The sequence below is a fragment of the Oncorhynchus mykiss genome, chromosome 5 (assembly GCF_057628025.1).
Source record: "Oncorhynchus mykiss isolate SJ-2025 chromosome 5, ASM5762802v1, whole genome shotgun sequence".
Taxonomy (NCBI): Eukaryota; Metazoa; Chordata; class Actinopteri; order Salmoniformes; family Salmonidae; genus Oncorhynchus; species Oncorhynchus mykiss.
Window position 1 is genome coordinate 72,498,432 of NC_143026.1, and position 21,012 is coordinate 72,519,443.

Consider the following 21,012-nt stretch of genomic DNA (forward strand, 5'->3'; position numbering starts at 1 on the left):
GTTCAGGTAAGCTCTCTCGCTCTCTGATGGCATCCCTGGAGCAATGAAACAGAGTGTCTCTACAAAGTCATTCAGAGAATTTACACTGCATGATAACTGGACCGAGAGGAACTTTGCTGCATCTGTTATCACCGATTATTTTTAGCCTTAGCTTTAGTGGATTACACAACCGCCTCTGTCTGTCTGCTCCAGTGCTCAGGGCTCCCTTTCATTGGCCTGCTGTACTGCCTGCTGTCCTTCTTCTAACTCAGTGGCTACAGCGGACAACCATGGCATAGCAGTCTACAATATAGCTGCTGTCAGACCTCCAGACTACAGCACCCTTTTAAGTTGACTGGATCTTAATTACTCTAAAAATGGCCCAGGGCCAAGAGCATGGTGGTAGACATAACATGTTGGCGTAGACCTCTACTAATTCCCTTTAGAACAGCCCCCGCCCATCCCCCGACTAGTCGGGCCAGTCAGAAGCAATGTTTCCAGAAGTCACTCACCATTTTCAGGTTCAGAGAGCAGGACAGAAGGTGAAAATAGCCCCACGTCATTCATCAAGAGCACACAACTGCACTCAGTGCTCTCTGGCTACACAGGCAACACTGGAGTGGGAAGATGACCACTGTATATATATATACAGTATACAAGCGTTATACTGGGATTGAATACCCATTGGCTCAAAGATGCTTGTATAATTTGTGCTTTTGTTGAGGACAAATAAAAGGGCAACAAAGAGATAAGAAATGTCCTCAGATGTTATTTTTTATATGGTGGCTTTTCTCACCATGGTTGATCAGTTACAGGAGCGGACAGTCAGACGGTGTGAAAAAGGACTGTTTCATTACATTATCACTCTGCTGTTGCTCTGGACATTCTAAGTCACACTTGGACTTGCTAATGAATACTCTGGTATTTTACACACTGTCCATCTGCTTGACGTATTTATCATGATGAAACCTAGGTAAAATTCCCATTGATTCACAGAGCAGTGAAATATGGTGCATTCATTATGCAGTTAGATGTTCAGTACAAAGTATGTGAAAATAAATCCAGCTAGTTTCCTGCAGCATTCAGCCCTCGGGACCTCAGAGGCCAGTAGATTGCTTCTGGAATATAGCTTTCCAGTTTCTGAGAACCCTAAGATGCTGACAGCAATAAATGGCACTAGGAAATCAACGATGGCACGATCTCAAGCTTAAATGGAGGTAAGCCAATGGACGTTTTAGGACAGTGATATGCAGGAACATTTAAGCCATCTGCAAGGTGAGGAAAATAACATTATGATATTGGATGAATAAAATATGATGCTGGAGGAACTCTGCCAAGTTCTGAGATGAAGAAAAATGTCAGTGCAGGATGAAGAAGAGAGCTGCCTACTCAAGCCAAACCCTGAACAATTTACTGCTCTCTAAATCTTCATCCAATATACTTGTATTTTGCAATTCTTTACAAAATAGTTATTTTTGTGTTGACTTAAAAAAATTATATGAACATGGTGTTTTCCCAAACTGTGTTTGGTTATGATGCATTATGAGTGCATTTTAGTGCTTATGGTGAACTAAGTAGTGGATTATAGTGCATTATAGCATGTTATAAGCAGTCATAAACATTTGAAATCAATGTAAAACACTTAGCTTGGACAAACTAGTGTGACTAATCCCATAGAGTTTGTACGAGAAGTATGAAACGGTGCCTGGTGTGTGAATGTGTGTGTGTGTGTGTGTGTGTGTGTGTGTGTGTGTGTGTGTGTGTGTGTGTGTGTGTGTGTGTGTGTGTGCACGCGTATGTGCGTGTGTGTGAACATGCATATACTCTATGTGAGAATGAATGTGTGGAGTGAACATTGACATAATAGCATGTGACAGATCCAGGCCATACTCTAGCTATGATAAAAGAACAGTCAGTGCTATTGATCCTACTATTATCGCTGGGGCTTTTCTGCTCTGGTCGATTAGCAGACATCTACTAAAACTGTGGGAGAAGGAGGCTGCACTGACGCCTGCTCACACACTGTGGGTACTGTAAAGACTTTAAAAAGTGGAATGAAATGAAATAATATCAATCATTGGCATAGTTTTATTAAAATAATGTCAATAACTGGTTATTACAGATGAGGAGTGTTATGCATGACACTAAATGATATAAGCTGCCTGCCATGTTGCTATAACACTGCTAGGTCTTTATATTGAGGGCTACTGGCAATGTGGTGATATGATGTTATAATCTATCATCACATGTTATGTCAAGCTCTAAGTCATGTTTATTACAACCTTAAGTAGGCATCATGACAGATCATTGAAATAAACAAATCCCTCCAGCATGGGGCCAGTAATTACTCTCTCACTATCTGTCTCACCTCCATCAGGCCTTTAATTACACTGCTCCAACATTTTATTTGTGTCACTCGTTTATTACCCATTATGGAGAGATGAAGCTAGTCTAGAATAAATCTGCCAGGCAGTTACCAACAACCCTGCACTCAACACACGACTAATCCCACCATTTCCTTCTCTAAACATTACCTTCGATTGCTGCTTTGATTGTCAAGAGCCCCTCTCCCTCCAGCTGAATCTCTCAGGGAAGTACTTTCGTACAAATTACATTTACGCACCAAATATTTCCATCTGAGAGAGGTCCTTTAAATGTGGGTAATTCCCAAGGGTAATGTTGACAACGAAAATAGCCTATTCCTTTCTGAGGGGTGGAGTGGACCCATGGCTGTCCTGCCACTTCACTATGGTAATAACTCTTACACAATCCCCTAATCTGCACATAGGTGACGCAGACTCTATTTTGATTATTACTGAATGATGAAAACAACTCAAACAAGTACATGTATACTGAACAAAAATAATACTGAATATAAGATTTTACTGAGTTACAGTTCATATAAGGTAATCCGTCAATTTAAATTAATGAATTAGGCCCTAATCTACGGATTTCACATGACTGGGCAGGGGAGCAGCCATGTGTGAGCCTGGGAGGGCATAGGCCCAACCACTTAGAAGCCATGCCCACCCACTGGGGAGCCAGGCCCAGCCAATCAGAATTAGTTTTTCCCCACAAAAGGGCTTTATTACAGACAGAAATACTTCTGTTTCATTAGCTGTCCAGGCGGCTGGTCTCAGACGATCCCGCAGGTGAAGAAGCCGGATGTGGAGGTCATGGGCTGGCGTGTGACGTGGTTGTGACGTGGTCTGCGGTTGTGAGACCAGTTGGACATCCTGCCAAATTCTTTAAAACGACGTTGGAGGCAGTAGAGAAATTAACATTAAATTCTCTGGCATTGCATGCTCCCTCAAATGTTGAGACATCAGGGGGCCTCCCGAGTGGCGCAGTGGTCTAAGGCACTGTGCAGTGCTTGCGGCATCACTACAGACCTGGGTTCGATCCCAGGCTGTGTCGCAGCCAGCAACGACCGGGAAACACATGAGGGGACGCACAATTGGCCCAGTGTCGTTTGGCTGGCCGGGATGTCCTTGTCCCATCGCATTCTAGCGACTCCTGTGGCAGGCAGGGCACATGCACACTGACATGGTCTCCAGTTTTATGGTGTTTCCACCATAGCTTCGGGGAAAAAGTGAGCAGTAAGTCAAGAAGCAATGTGGGGTTGTGTTTCAGAGGACGGATGGCTCTTGACATTTGCTGAGTCCGTACAGGAGTTGCAGCGATGGGACAAGACTGTAACTACCAATTGGGGTAAAAAAAAAACAAGACATTTGTGGTGTAATGATCATGCTGTTGAATCAGATTTTTGATATGCCACAACTGTCGGATGGATTGATTATCTTGGCATAGGAGAAATGCTCACCAATAGGGATGTAAGCAAATTTGTACACAACATTTTGAGCGTAATAATCTTGTATTTTTTAATTTCAGCTCATGAAACATGGGTCCAACACTTCACATGTTGCGTTTATATTTTGTTCAGTGTAGTACTGTATGGCACTGCTCACAGAGAGATATCCGATTCAAGCCACTTTAAGCCACTGAGGTTACAACCGTGAGCTGCATAGAAGCATAAAGGGCAGCTAGCCTTCGGGGACAGCCTAGGCTGTAGATATAAAGCTGTGTAGTATACGGCAAAGCAGAGACACTCTGGGGGAGGAAAGTTATTCATTAAATTATGAAAACTACTCAACCCAGAACCTCCCTGTGCATCCATCAGATCTGCTGTTTGTTTGTGAAGAAGAGGGTCTGCACAGGGATGATCATATAGAAGGACAGGCCAAAGGGACGTAAAACCTAAACAAGAATAGATAAAAGACAAGGAAGTGAGAGAGAGTTTACAGATTGCTTACCACTATCCCCCTCTCTCTATCTCTGACTGTCTGCCTCCTCCATGCTGCAGGGCCAAACTGGTCAGACTGTTTCTTTGAGGTTTAATGGCATTGTTGTTATGTTGCCGTGTCCTTCTGTAACGCCCAGTGTTCAGTAGCAATGTCAGCTATAAATACCCTCTCACCACAGGGCTGCCATGACATGCTGAAATGCATCTCCACCACCCGCTGACTAGTGTGGGGTGTACACTGGCTTCTTGCAACTCAAGCTAATAAATCATGAAGCATTTTGTGTCATGATTACAGAAGCCTGCTGAGACCATTAAGTGTCAGTACTTATTTTGTTATCTGGAAAATGCTCAGTATACGGTGTGGAATATGAATATTAGGACTCAGCATTAGCAACCACTGAGCCACAAGAGGAGGAAAGTGGTGTGCCGAGTCTTCCTGTTCATTTGGGAGAGTGCAGAATTAGAGTACTGACATTTTTTATGTGGTAGCGTAGGAAGCCAAAAGAGAGAAGGAATGGGAGGAATGGAGGTTACTGTTGAATATTCAGGAGAAAAAAACATAAGCAATTGAAAAAATGCACTATGCTTTAGTTCAAATAATAAAAATTATGAATAAAGTTATATGAATACATTTACAGTGTCTATTGGGCACAGACGTCAGTTAAAAGTCTAGTTTTGATTTACACTTGGTTGATTTTTCAACTAACCTGAAATCAACATGAAATCAACAAAACATGTCATTGGATGTGGGTAGTTACTTGTTCAGACCAAAACACATTGAGCAAAGCACTTCCATCACTCCTGTTTTTTCTCTCTCACAATTTCAGTCTTCAATTACAATCCTCATTTTGTATTCAGAACACTGTTTGGATAAGTATTTATTGATCACACAAAAAATCCTGATATGATCTCCTGATTTCCCCCTCACAACATCATATTTCACAGACTGTGTCAAAGCAACCCATGGGTTATTGGTCATGAATTTATAGTCCGGCAGCAGCTAAAAAAACGCCTGAAGTGCAGTGACATAGATAAGTTCCTCATTAGTAATCACTTGAAATATTAATTAGAGGGGGGCGATGCAGCAGGATGGGCAGAATGTTTGAAAATGCCCAGAGGTCAAGTCACTCAGACTGTTTCCTTTTTCCGGCACATTATTATAATTTTTTAAAAATTGTACCTTTATTTAACTAGGCAAGTCAGTTAAGAACAAATTCTTATTTTCAATGACGGCCTAGGAACAGTGGGTTAACTGCCTGTTCAGGGGCAGAACGACAGATTGTAGTATGTCAGCTCGGGAATATGAACTTGCAACCTTTCGGTCACTAGTCCAAATAAATAGTGCATGAATTTTTCATTTGGAAATATATGCTCATCTTCATTTTCACTGTATGGTATTTCTCTGCTCTCTCCTGCCACTCCATAGTCTAGCCTGATATCCGCTCAGTAAATACAGAAACCGCAACCTGGAGGCCAGATTCTGCTGGTGCTTCTAAACAGGACCATCTGAACCAGAATTCTGTGTTTGCTATCTGACAGACACAAAGTACTTTTTAATACCGCCACTAATCAGGATCTTTAGTAATGTTTTTGCCTAAGCAGTAGTGCTGAACGATTAGTGATTTTTGAAGTCAGTCAGTTTCGGTTCGATTATTAAAAAACAATCATGTTTTTTTGTAAAAAAGTTTAGCCCCCTCAACATGCAACTTTTCAGGGAAGTTAGCAACCAATATACACAGGCAGTTAGGAAAGCAAAGGCTAGCTTTTTCAAACTGAAATTTGCATCTGAAATTTCCATAAAGTCTATGGAGAATAATGGAGAACCTCCTCCCAGCTGCCCACTGCACTGAGGCTAGGAAACACTGTCACCATTGATAAATCCACGATAAGGGAGAATTTCAATAAGCATTTTTCTACGGCTGGCCATGCTTTCCACCTGGCTACCCCTACCCCGGTCAACAGCCCTGCACCCTCCACAGCAACTTGCCCAAACCTCCCCCATTTCTCCTTCACCCAAATCCAGATAGCTGATGTTCTGTAAGAGTTGCAAAATCTGGACCCTTACAAATCAGCTGGGCTAGACAATCTGGACCCTCTCTTTCTAAAATTATCCACCGCAATTGTTGTAACCCCTATTACTAGCCTGTTCAACCTCTCTTTCGTATCGTCTGAGATCCCAAAAGATTGGAAAGCTGCCGCGGTCATCCTCCTCTTCAAAGGGGGAGACATTCTAGACCCAAACTGTTAGAGACAGTATATCCTACCCTGCCTTTCTAAGGTCTTCGAAAGCCGAGTTAACAAACAGATCACCGACCATTTCGAATCCCACCGTACCTTCTCCGCTATGCAATCTGGTTTCCGAGCTGGTCATGGATGCACCTCAGCCAAGCTCAAGATCCTAAACGATATCATAACTACCATTGATAAAAGACAATACTGTGCAGCCATCTTCATCGACCTGGCCAAGGCTTTCGACTCTGTCAATCACCACATTCTTATCGTCAGACTAAACAGCCTTGGTTTCTCAAATGACTGCCTCGCCTGGTTCACCAACTACAAAAAAAAGAAAGATTAAGATGGGCAAAAGAATACAGACACAGGACAGAGGAACTATGCCTAGAAGGCCAGCATCCTGGAGACCTCTTCACTGTTGAAACTTGTGTTTTGCAGGTACTATTTTATGAAGCTGCCAGTTGAGGATTTGTGAGGCATCTGTTTCTCAAACTAGACACTCTAATGTACTTGTTCTCTTGCTCAGTTGTGCAGCGGGGCCTCCCATTCCTCTTTCTATTCTGGTTAAAGCCAATTTGAGCTGTTCTGTGAAGGGAGTAGTACACAGCATTGTACGAGATCTTCAGTTTCTTGGCAATTTCTCGCATGGAATATCCTTCATTTCTCAGAACAAGAATAGACTGACGGGTTTCAGAAGAAAGTATTTTTTTCTGGCCATTTTGAGCCTGTAATCAAACCCACAAATGCTGATGCACCAGATACCCAACTAGTCTAAATAAGGCCAGTTTTATTGCTTCTTTAATCAGCACAACAATTTTCAGCTGTGCTAACATAATTGCAAAAGGGTTTTCTAATGATCAATTAGCCTATTAAAATGCTAAACTTCGATTAGATAACACAACGTGCCATTGGAACACAGGAGTGATGGTTGCTGATAACGGGCCTCTGTACGCTTATGTAGATATTCCATAAAAAATGAGCCATTTCCAGCTACAATAGTCATTTACAACATTAACGATATCTACACTGTATTTCTGATCAATTTGATGTTATTTTAATGGGCAAAAAATGCGCTTTTCTTTCAAAAACAAGGACATTTCTAAGTGACCCCAAACTTTTGAACGGTAGTGTATATATTTAAATAAATATATATGGGGGATTGGAATTGATGCAGACAATTACATTGATGGAAGCAAAAATCTATCTGCAATAGAAAAGCTGATCCACCACTTAAAATATATATATATTTTTAAATATAAATAAAATACAAATAAAATATATAACATTTAAAAAACTACAAAAAATATATATAAGTTTGACAGTCTGTCTGTCTGTCTGTCTGTCTGTCTGTCTGTCTGTCTGTCTGTCTGTCTGTCTGTCTGTCTGTCTGTGTGCGTGCGCAAAAGTAATAAAAAAAGGTTGACTCACCCTACTTATAGACTAGTTGAATGTCAATGCCATCCTCCTCTCTTTCATGTTGGCAAAACAGTCTGTGGCTCTGTCATAGAGTACACTATTAGTTTTTGTTGTCATAGGCTACCTAGCAAAAATGCTTGCCAGCCTCACTTCTTCGCATGGGCAACACTGAACCAGCTAAGTCAGCTAGCTAGTTACGTAACGTGAGCCTACTAGGCTACATATTGAACTTCAATGGTCTCACGCCAGTGGCACAACATATGAATTTATGGTTAGATCAGAATCGCCATCATAATCATTGGCCAGTACAGAGAATTAAGTCAAAACCACAAATCCAAATCTCCATCTCCATCCAAAGGAGGCCAAATGCTTGCTGGCACCAATCAATCAAATGCTGCGGCGGCAACATGTTTTATCTTTTGGTCCAGACAGCATCATATCCTGAGTGGTGCAGCGGTCTAAGGCACTGCATCACAGTGCTAGAGGTGTCACTATAGACCCGGGCTGTACCACAACCGGCCATGATTGGGAGTCCCAGAGGGCGGCGCACAATTGGCCCAGTGTTGTCCGGCTTAGGGGAGGGTTTAGCTGGGATAGGCTGTCATCGTAAATAAGAAATTGTTCTTAACTGACTTGCCTAGTTAAATAAAATAAAAATACATGGGCTACACATACTGAGACAGAGGGGTGTTAGTTTCCTCTGCTCTGATGATTTCTTCGGTGAGATTCAGCCACTTGTGAATTGACTGAATATTATGCAAACACAGAGAGAGACGAAATATATTATTTTATCATTTATAATTTAAAACATGTATGGGTAAAATATTTGGGGAAACCTGGCTTCCCTTGCCAAGCATGAAAACACAACATTGGTTGGGCTCACCAAAAAAACAAACTAAGTGGAATTCAAGTAATTTAACTGACTTTGGTCAATTAGTTGTTTAATAACTGGGGGGGAAATGATTCGTTCATAGCACAGCACTACTAATATGTGAACATGTTATTATTGGCTTTGTTGATCCAAGGTCCTCGTCATGTCTGGATGTGAATTGGAGTGTTAGGGAGGATGGAGGTACAGACGGAAGGAACACAGTCAGGGGATCAGAGCCACTACCTCAAACGGCACACTGGAACTTCAGGAGTTGTTTTTTTTAAATATTTGTTTCTAGTTAATCTAAAAAAAAACACGGTATGATTATGTTACAGTATCTTAGATGCATTCACAGATGTAGGATCTTCATTTTATCCAGTTTGCTACAGCAGGAAAATAGTCCGGCTGAAAAAGGACATGTGAATAATTATGAGGTTATAATTAAACGACATTTTTGTAGGGGATGATACATTTTTTTGTAACGGAGGTTCAAATCTGAAATGTCTAAATGAAAATTACAAACTTCTCCTTCAACAGGGTGATCAAATTAAGATCCTACATCTGTAAAAGCAAAGCACCAACAGGCTAGCTAATTTGCACATTTTCGTTCATATCAAACCTGTCTAATCCAGTGTTTGGTAGTGGTGTTACAGGTTTAATAAGGGATGTCCTGAAGGCATTATGGAAAAATACCTCTAATCCCATCAACAATTTTCATATATTGCCAGGTTCCATCCTGGGAGTACAATGTCTTTGACCACAACAGGTTTACCCACACTCTGTTATTGTCTCTCTTTAGAGGTGGACAGGGGACTATGAATAGAGTGTTGCTGTGTACCGTAGGATCCTAAGAGCTCATGGTGACAGGGAGTGTGTGTGTCTAACAGCATGTTCCAGGAACCAGCGGCTTAGAGGGCTGGCCTGCTTATGGAGGTAACCAGGTTCTGCCCCCAGACCCCAGCCTCACCTCATCTGCTTTATCTCCCTGAACCATCAATAACAGGGGATCAGAGTTCTATGACCTCCTTTGACATGCTGCAAAGGCCTCATGAGCTACGTGTCAGTAGCCCTTTCCTACAGTCAAATGCCTAGTGGCTTCATGGTTGGAATGTTATTACTATGTTTTATGGTTTCATAATTAAAATTATCTCTTTTTTTACGCAGAAAATCTGATGTTTCTCTGTCAAATGGTTTTGTTATACTTCAGTCTTCTGTGATGTATGTAAAGTGTAATATTGGGATGGAAACTCATCATTTAATACATTTGAACTCTATATCTGACATGGCACAGGTGTCTTTATTTTTAAACCCCATAACCATGTGTGAGGTGTATACTTCTGTTTCAAAGTAGATTTGTTTAAGACTACCAAGAAATACTCTGTGTGACCCTGATTTAGCCCAAAAGGTTTTAAGGAAAACATAATGGAGTGTATGTTGGGTCAGGCTTAGCAAGGTGATACAAACACACTGATGCATGTTTGCTGTATAATGAGCTAAGGATACACTGTACAACTGAAATGGGTTTGCACTTGAGATTTGTAATCTGAGGAGTTGTAGCTTTAAAGGTTTAGGGTAACTGTAATCACAGTTGACACACAATAACAAAGGAAAGGTATCCTTGAGATTAGAGGCAGAATTCAATCAATGTGGTACAGTCACATTGTTATTCTTCCCCTGAGCAGATTTACCACAGTGCTGCCAATCATCTTAAAGTTAAACTCATTGCATTGTGAAAGCAGTATGGCCATGCATAACACATGGATTCAATAGTTTGCTCACCACAATATAAAACAAAACACATTACACTTCAGTAAATTATCACATTTTTTTATTAATTTTTAATTTAAATGTTATTTTATTTTACCCCTTTTTCTCCCCAATTTCGTGGTATCCAATTGTTTTAGTAGCTACTATCTTCGTCTCATCGCTACAACTCCCATACGGGCTCGGGAGAGACAAAGGTCGAAAGTCATGCGTCCTCCGATACACAACCCAACCAAGCCGCATTGCTTCTTAACACAGCGCGCATCCAACCCGGAAGCCAGCCGCACCAATGTGTCGGAGGAAACACAGTGCACCTGGCAACCTTGGTTAGCGCGCACTGAGCCCAGCCCGCCACAGGAGTCGCTGGTGTGCGATTAGAAATTTCTCAATATTTTCAATATTATACATTTTCATGTCAGCTCTATGCCCGGAAATGCCCTTATCCAGAGCAAAGGATCTCAATTTCAAACTCTCCAAAAGTGTTAAAAAGGATAACAAAAATGAATATTAACTGGACAATGATCTTATGACCTCAAAGAATACAGTATTTCTCTCAAAACTGTGATTCCTGACAAATTTGACGGAGATTTGTTCAACACTGTCAGATTTGTATAAAATCCTATAAAGTCACAATCAGGAAGAGCAGGGCCGGCTACACCATAAGCTTCCCTTCTTCATGTTCTCACATTACATGTAGTGCAACAAGAGTACTCATGTTCTAAAGTTCTGTATTTTTGATAGATTTAATCAAACAACAGATTAAGGATATTCATTTTGGTTCAAGTATGTTTATTTTAATTAGGTTTTACTCATGAAGCAACTGAGGAAAAACAAAATTCCTACTTTGTATACCACTTGAATGAAGAAGACAATTCAAAAATATGTCAACTCCATAACCCCCCTGTCCAATGTCTACTCCGTCAGATTTCTGAAAGATCTGACAAAATGCCCATGTTTTTATTGGAGATATTCAAATTAACCATTTTCTATATACAACATGTCTTTTTTAAGTATTTGTTGTCAACTCCATCAGTGATGGTTAACGATCGATTTGAATCACTGTTCTGTAACATGCTTATACAATTGAAACATTTTCTGTGCTAGATTATGTTCGTAATCTTGAAAAACATGCCAAAATGCTAACAAAATTTTATAGCATTATATACGTCAATGCATTATTTAACAAAAATTTTGATTTGTATTTCATATTTGAATAATCTAATGTTAGAATTAAACATTCAAGGACAGTTTAAACAGTTGTTGGACAAAAATGTTACAAATTAAATGCCTTTTTTTGGTGTCTAAAGGAGTTGACAAATCAGTTAGTTGCATTTTATGAAGAGCATTATTAATTAGGTTGTTCCTTTACATGGTATGATGGCTGATATTTGGTCATAATATATGTTTCAAATGTTGTTAATATTAAGAAAAATGTAAGTTTATTTCCAAAATGCTGCATTCACCAATTTTTTACATTTGTGTTTATTCACTAGAAAGTATTTCATATATTTCATAGGTACCTTCATGTGTATATAAAATATTACTGTTCTCATATTTTTTATTTATTGAATTTAGATGAGTTTTTTTGCAAAACGCTATATATCCATTGTTTAGCTGGAATGGAATGTTTGTATTTGACTGACATTTGGTTGTCTGACCTAACAACAGTGGAAGTTTACATACACTTAGGTTGGAGTCAACATTGATGAATACGCTGATTCGGTGAGCGGGTTTATTAGCAAGTGCATCGGCGATGTCGTACCCACAGCGTCTATTAAAACATTCCCAAACCAGAAACCGTGGATTGATGGCAGCATTTGCTGAAAGAGCGAACAACTGCTTTTAATCAGGGCAAGGTGACCGGAAACATGACCGAATACAAACAGTGTAGCTATTCCCTCCGCAAGGCAATCAAACAAGCTAAGCGTCAGTATAGAGACAAAGTAGAGTCGCAATTCAACGGCTCAGACACGAGAGGTATGTGGCAGGGTCTACAGTCAATCACGGACTACAAAAGGAAAACCAGCCCCGTCGTGGACCAGGATGTCTTGCTCCCAGACAGACTAAACAACCTCTTTGCTCGCTTTGAGGACAATACAGTGCCACTGACACGGCCCGCTACCAAAACCTGCAGGCTCTCCTTCACTGCAGCCGACGTGAGTAAAACCTTTAAACGCGTCAACACTGTGTCAACGTGTCAACATTGGGGCCCCAAAATGGTGCGTTCTCAGCCCTCTCCTGTACTCCCTGTTCACCGACGACTGCGTGGCTATGCACGCCTCCAACTCAATCATCTAGTTTGCAGCCGATACTACAGTGGTAAGCTTGATTACCAACAACGATGAGACAGCCTACAGGGAGGAAGTGAGGTCCCTCGGAGTGTGGTGTCAGGAAAATAACCTCACACTCAACGTCAACAAAACAAAGGAGATGATCGTAGACTTGAGGAAACAGCAGAGGGAGCACCCCCTTATCCACATCAACGGGACAGTAGTGGAGAGGGTAGAAAGTTTTAAGTTCCTCGGCGTACACATCACGGACAAACTGAAATGGTCCACCCACACAGACAGCGTGGTGAAGAAGGTGCAGCAGCGCCTCTTCAACCTCAGGAGGCTGAAGAAATGTGGCTTGTCACCAGAAACACTCACAAACATTTACAGATGCACAATCGAGAGCATCCTGTATGGCTGTATCACCGCCTGGTACGGCAACTGCCGGGGGCAAACTACCTGCCCTCCAGGACACCTACACCACCCGATGTCACAGGAAGGCCAAAAAGATCATCAAGGACAACAACTACCCGAGCCACTGCCTGTTTACCCCGCTATCATCCAGAAAGCAAGGTCAGTACAGGTGCATCAAAGCAGGGACCGAGAGACTGAAAAACAGCTTCTATCTCAAGGCCATCAGACTGTTAAACAGCCATCACTAACATTGAGTGACTGCTGCCAACATACTGACTCAACTCCAGCTACTTTAATAATGGAAAAATTGATGTAATAAATGTATCACTAGCCACTTTAAACAATGCCACTTCATATAATGTTGACAGACCCTACATTACTCATCTCATGTGTATATATTGTACTCTATACCATCTACTGCATCTTGCCATCTTGATGTAATAAATGTATCACTAGCCACTTTAAACAATGCCACTTTCATATGTTTACATACCCTACATTACTCAACAAATGTATATATACTGTACTCTATACCATCCACTGCATCTTGCCTATGCCGTTCTATACCATCACTCATTCATATATCTTTATGTACATATTCTTATTCATTCCTTTACACTTGTGTGTATATGGTAGTTGTTGTGAAATTGTTAGGTTAGATTACTAGTTGGATATTACTGCAATGTCGGAACTAGAAGCACAAGCATTTCGCTACACTCGCATTAACATCTGCTAACCATGTGTATGTGACAAATAAAATCTGATTTGATTTGAGTCATTAAAACCACTCCACAAATGTCTTGTTAACAAACTATAGTTTTGGCAAGTCGGTTAGAACATCTACTTAGTGCATGACACAAGTCATTTTTCCAACAATCGTTAACAGACAGATTATTTCACTTATAATTCACTGTATCACAATTCCAGTGGGTCAGAAGTTTACATACACTAAGTTGGCTGTGCCTTTAAACAGCTCGAACATTCTAGAAAAGGATATCATGGCTTTAGAAGCTTCTGATAGGCTAACCGACATAATTTGAGTCAATTGGAGGTGTACCTGTGGATGCATTTCAAGGCCTACCTTCAAACTCAGTGCCTCTTTGCTTGACATTTTGGGAAAATCAAAAGAAATCAGCCAAGACCTCAGAAAAAAAATTGTAGACCTCCACAAGTCTGGTTCATCCTTGGGAGCAATTTCCAAACACCTGAAGGTACCACGTTCATCTGTACAAACAATAGTGCGCAAGTATAAACACCATGGGACCACGCAGCTGTCATGCTGCTCAGGAAGGAGATGTGTTCCGTCTCTTAGCCACCGTGCTTCTACACCTGCATTGCTTGCTGTTTGGGGTTTTAGGCTGGGTTTCTGTACAACACTTTGAGATGTCAGCTGATGTACGAAGGGCTTCATAAATACATTTGATTTGATTTGATCCTAGAGATGAACGTACTTTGGTGCGAAAAGTGCAAATCAATCCCAGGACAACAGCAAAGGACCTTGTGAAGATGCTGGAGGAAACAGGTACAAAAGTATCTATATCCACAGTAAAATGAGTCCTATATCGACATAACCTGAAAGGCCGCTCAGCAAGGAAGAAGCCAACTACTCCACAACCGCCATAAAAAAACAGACTACGGTTTGCAACTGCACACAGGGACAAAGATTGTACTTTTTCGAGAAATGGCCTCTGGTGTGATGAAACAAATATAGAACTGTTTGGCCATAATGTCCATCGTTACCTTTGGAGGAAAAAGGGGGATGCTTGCAAGCCGAAGAACACCATCCCAACCGTGAAGCACGGGGGTGGCAGCATCATGTTGTGGGGGTGCTTTGCTGCAATAGGGACTAATGCACTTCACAAAATAGATGGCATCATGAGGAGAGAAAATGGATATATTGAAGCAGCATCTCAAGACATCAGTCAGGAAGTTAAAGCTTGGTCGCAAATGGGTCTTCCAAATGGACAATGACCCCAAGCATACTTCCAGGTATTGGAGTGGCCATCACAAAGCCCTGATCTCAATCCTATAGAAAATGTGTGAGCAGAACTGAAAAAGCGTGTGCGAGCAAGGAGGCATACAAACCTGACAGTTACACCAGGTCTGTCAGGAGGAATGGGCCAAAGTTCACCCAACTTTTTGTGGGAAGTTTGTGGAAGGCTACCCGAAAACATTTGACCCAGTTTAACAATTTAAAGGCAATGCTACCAAATACTAATTGAGTGTATGCAAACTTCTGACCCACTGGGAATGTGATGAAAGAAATAAAACTTGAAATAAATCATTCTCTCTACTATTATTCTGACATTTCACATTCTTAAAATAAAGTGGTGATCCTTACAGACCTAAAACAGGGAATTTTTACTAGGATTAAATGTTAGGAATTGTGAAAAACTGAGTTTAAATGTATTTGGCTCAGGTGTATGTAAACTTCCGACTTCAACTGTATATTAAGATCAATGCACTGTCTCTCTGGATAAGAGCTAATTTAAATGTAAATGTTTTACATACATATTTAATTTTACTGTACTGATTAATTTAATATATATATATATTAAATAGCAAAGCAGAATAAAAAAAAAAGTGAAATATCACATTTACATAAGTATTCAGACCCTTTATTTAGTACCTTGTTGAAGCACCTTTGGCAGCGATTACAGCATTGAGTCTTCTTGGGAATGACACTACAAGCTTGGCACACCTGTATTTGGGGAGTTCTTCTCTGCAGATCCTCTCAAGCTCTGTCAGGTTGGATGGGGAGTGTTGCTGCACAGCTATTTTCAGGTTTCTCCAGAGATGTTCGATCGGGCTCAAGTCCGGGCTCTGGCTGGGACACTCAAGGACATTCAGAGACTTGTCCCTAAGCCACTCCTGCGTTGTCTTGGCTGTGTGCTTAGGGTCGTTGTCCTGCTGGAAGGTGAACCTTCGTCCCAGTCTGAGGTCCTGAGTGCTCTGGAGCAGGTTTTTATCAAGGATCTCTCTGTACTTTGCTCTCTTCATCTTTGCCTCGATCCTGACTAGTCTCCCAGTCCTTGCCGCTGAAAAACATCCCCACAGCATGATGCAGCAACCACCATGCTTCACCGTAGGGATGGGGCCAGTTATCCTCCAGATGTGACACTTGGCATTCAGTCCTAAGAGTTTAATCATGGTTTCATCAGACCAGATAATCTTGTTTCTCATGGTCTGAGAGTCTTTAGGTGCCTTTTGGCAAACTCCAAGCGGGCTGTCATGTGCCTTTTACTGAGGAGTGGCTTCCGTCTGGCCACTCTACCATAAAGGCCTGATTGGTGGAGTGCTGCGGAGATGGTTGTCTTTCTGGAAGGTTCTCCCATCTCCACAGTGGAACTAGAGCTCTGTCAGAGTAACCATCGGGTTCTTGGTCACCTCCCTGACCAAGGCCTTTCTCCCTCGATTTCTCAGTTTGGCCTGGCGGTTAGCTCTAGGAAGAGTCTGGGTGGTTCCAAACTTCTTCCATTTAAAAATGATGGAGGTCACTGTGTTTTTGGGGACCTTCAAATGCTGCAGAAATGTTTTGGTACCCTACGAGCTCTACAGACAATTCCTTTGACCTTAGGGCTTGGTTTTTGCTCTGACATGCACTGTCAACTGTGGGACCTTATATAGACAGGTGTGTGCCTTTCCAAATCATGTTCAGTCAATTGAATTTACCACAAGTGGACTCCAATCAAGTTGTAGAAACATCTCAAGGATGATCAATGGAAACATGATGGACCTGAACTTAATTTCGAGTCGCATAGCAAATGGTCTGAACACTTATGCAAATAGGGTATTCATGTTTTTTTTTTTTTATATATATACATTTGAAAACATTAAAAAAACAACTGTTTTTGCTTTTTCATTATGGGGTACTGTGTGTTTAGATTGAGGAGAAAAAAATCATGTTTAGAATAAGGCTGTAACGTAAAACAAAATGTGGAAAAAGTCAAGGAATGCACTGTATATTGATGTCACAAATGTATCATTTGTACATTTCTTTACACAAAATGTAGGTAGGCTATTTGTTATATTTGACTGTGTAAAACCTTGGAGTGTTGCTTATCTTTCTGAGAATGAGGCAGATAAATAGTGTTTTGCTTAAAAAAAAGTTTTCTTTCAAATGACAACATCAAGTGATAGATTTCAAACAAATACATGTCTGTCATTTAACAACCCCATTTATTTATTGAACCTTTATTTAACTAGGCAAGTCAGTTAAGATCAAATTGTTATTTACAATGACGGCCTACCCCGGCCAAACCCTAACCCGGACCACTTGTGTGCAGGCCATCGGACTCCCAATCATGGCCAGTTGTGATACAGCCTGGAATCTAACCAGGGTCTTAGAACCAAGGTCTATCACTGAGATGCAGTGCCTTAGGCCGCTGTGCCACTTGGGAGCCCATGCCATGATTAGATAGTGGAAAAACACACCAATCTCAGTCATAAGTTCTTTAAAACAATAAAAGCTAATTTACCAACATTTCTGAAAATGAATAGATAGCGTTTTGTGATTGTCCTGTCTTTCAAGAATCCCTGAGCTAAAGATGTCTCCAGTATCCTGGTCTTGAGCTGAGCTCAACAACAAGACTAACCTGTAGACCAATAAAAATATATATTCAATAAATTGCACCTGTAGTCGACATTCAGTAAGCTCAACCTACCCAGCCATGATACCTGTGCTGTGGGCATAGAGAGCAGAGCGAGAGGAGAGGACTGCTACGTGGTGCTCCGGTCTAGTTAATCCTCTGGAGCCTGTGGCCATGGGAGGTGTCACTGGTCCTTTGTAACAAGGACTCTGTATGGGGTGGTGTGGAGGTGGAGGGGAGTAACACGACACAGCACTCCCAACATGGTGACATCCCATTGTGGCATCTCTCCACGGCCAGGGTGTCCCTGAGGGTGATAGCTACCTCACATTACCACCCCTTTTTTCTCTTTCCCCATTTTCCCTCCTTCCCCCTTTTTACAACTTGTCCGGCTTGGCACAGTACAGCATCAAACTGCGGTGCCGACACATAGCCGGAGAACATTCTAGGTCATTAGGGCTTAAATGAAAGAGGTCTGAGACTAGCACCCACACTGGCACAGTACATTGTGTTCCAGCCAGAAAGGTTGGTTTTGGAACAAAGAGTCATGATGGCACATTCATCATTCTGCACACAGCCTCTACGTCAAGCGACCCCTAAGCTATGGCCTTGTTCCCAAAACATTTTATATTTATGCAGAGTGTACGTGCGTTGAGACTACTTAATCTCATCAGATCCAGAGTCAAAACAGAGGACAGTTTTGGCGTGTGCCCTGACAAAATAGGTTTATTTACAGCGTTTTCAAAATCGGTAACAGGTGTGTTACAAAAATGCATAATTATCTGACTATATTACAGAGATGGGAAAGAGCTCATTTACATTGCTCTATGTCTCTTGTGTTGGAAATATCAGACAACTTTATATCCTCATCACAATCAAACCTGATGATAGAACATCCTGCTATTAAACATGTCCCAACCCCATTTGTCACAACCAACGTTCATTATGTCCTTTACCAAATGGCCCTACCCAGTAGTACATGCATTCCCATACTGTTTATAGAGTGGGTTTGGAGGTTTTGGTTTGTTTTGTCAGATGTTCCTGACATGGTGCAGAATCTGCAGATGTATTCCCACAGCACTGCGAGGCGAGGGTGTTGTTCCACCTGAGGTGACCACTCTGTATCTCGATACTAGCGCTACACCAGCCATCTACAGCAGACCCAGTGTGGTTGTGAGGAGCATTGTTAGCCTGTCCCTGATGCCAACAATCAGAAGGCTGAAGCCAACTGCTACTAGAGAACAGACTCCTTGTGTAGGTGCCAGATGCACAAATGGTTCTTGGGGAGTTACTATGCTACGTAAAACAAAACTGAATAACAGTGTTACTGTTAGTCTGCCAGGGAACAATCACTGTTTAGCCTCTTGGATTCAAACCTAACTTACAATGGAAATATATACTCTAACGCTACATAATTCACAATGGGCTTGTGAAATATTTTAACTTAGTAGGCATTAACTTCAATGATTAGCCAATTTACTTTACATTTGGGGATGTAATGATTTCTTCTGAGCATTACATAAGTGCCTTCATTGTGTTCAAACGTGGCTTTCAAATGTTCTCCTGTTATTACGCATGTATGCCTCTACGCTATTTTATGGCCTGTCGCTGTGGATAAGAGTATCAACTAAATCAGAGACTATTCCCCGGCAGGTTTTTCAGATTCAGGGAGGAGGCAATTTGATTTGCATCTTAGTTCCTATTTCCAGTTGTCCCACTTATAATTCATTGGACTTTCTCTCACCTCCAATATTCATAAAACAACACACCAAGATGGTCACATTTAACATTATACTGCTAACAACTGCTTATCAGACAAAGGTTCTCCAATTATATTTAATATGATAATTCTTCTGCTGTTGATTAAGAAGTAAATTGGGGTAGGCATTATTTGTGGTCGGCTTCTCAAAAGAACACATCTCTGTTAAGAATTTCTGAGTAATTTATAATAATATATAATAATTAGGTTTCTATTATTGCTGCTCTTTTCCTTTTCTGAACACAGAACAAGTTAGGCAATCATTCAGGGAAAATAGGTCATTCACAGCAGACCCAAATATGCAATGCACAAAAAAAATCCACCCTTTGGTTGGAGTAGCACAGCGCTCCAAGAGGAAAATGTCTGGGGCTCCAAAGCACTTCACTTTTCACAGAGATTTGAGGGAGAGGGGCACAGGGCAAGCAAACGTTTGAGAGGACTAACAGCACAATGACAACAGTGTGTGTTTATACAAAGAGAAAACAAAATCCTGTGTGGCTACCCCTTTAGGGAGTTATCCAGTCCTATACTCTCCTCAGTCACTGATCACCCAAACAAAACATTTGAAGATTATCGTTTTTTTTTGAGCAAGTGATGGAAAAAGGGAGAAGTCTGGCATGAAATATAACCTCTTGTCTCAGGGGTGACTGTCATTCTGGACCCAAGATTGCAACAGAACAATCAATGACGGGTGAAGTGGGTTTCTATGCACCATTCCCATGGCAACCAGTCACATGGCTTCTGGGAAATGGCAGCATGGTCTCTTATTTCATTATGGTGAGACAGACGGCCCCTCCTCCACAGCTCCTCTCTACACTCTCCTTAGCTCTCATTCAATTCTCATATTGATTCACCAACAGGAAAAGAGCTACACACGTAAAATGCTCCTTTAATGCAGGAGATCAATTGTAACGCTCCGTTACTTGAATTGTCTGAAATATACATAAAGATTCTAGACACCTTTCATTCATTATTTACATGAGGTAACACAGGGACATAGTGGTGATTGAGACCATTATTGATCATACTAGTACATTGTTAATGTAAAAGACCTGAAGAGTGGATTCAAAACAACATGCCTGGTTCATTAACACCTGTGGCCAGTCCAACAAAATAAACACTGAATTAATTCATCATTAACGTAATGTGCTCTACTGAAAACCACTGTCTCGGGGGGCCAGAGCTGGAGACCACTGGGGTGGGAGAGGAAATTGTATAATTGCCTCTGACCTAATAACACATTATATGATTGTTGGTGGAGATGATGGGTGTGTATGTGATGAATGGAAAAGATGATCTCCTCTATAAAGACTATGGTTTTCAGATGTCAAAGCACCCTCATCCCCCAACAACCAACCCCCCCCCCCCCCCCCCCTTCTGTGAAGCAATCCCCATTTCTCTGTATGGCATAACAA

At 41.3% G+C, this 21,012-nt stretch overlaps 1 protein-coding gene across 2 annotated transcripts in view; it reads right to left on the reverse strand.

Moving 5' to 3' along the window:
• tbl1xr1a (TBL1X/Y related 1a) overlaps window positions 1-4,517 on the reverse strand; it is a 118,686-nt gene extending 114,169 nt beyond the window's left edge. For both annotated transcript variants that reach the window (XM_090235791.1, XM_090235788.1), the window contains exon 1: window positions 4,293-4,517. The gene's annotated coding sequence lies outside the window, so the exon portion shown is untranslated. The remainder of the gene's footprint in view (window positions 1-4,292) is intronic.
• Between the last annotated feature and the right edge of the window lie 16,495 nt (window positions 4,518-21,012).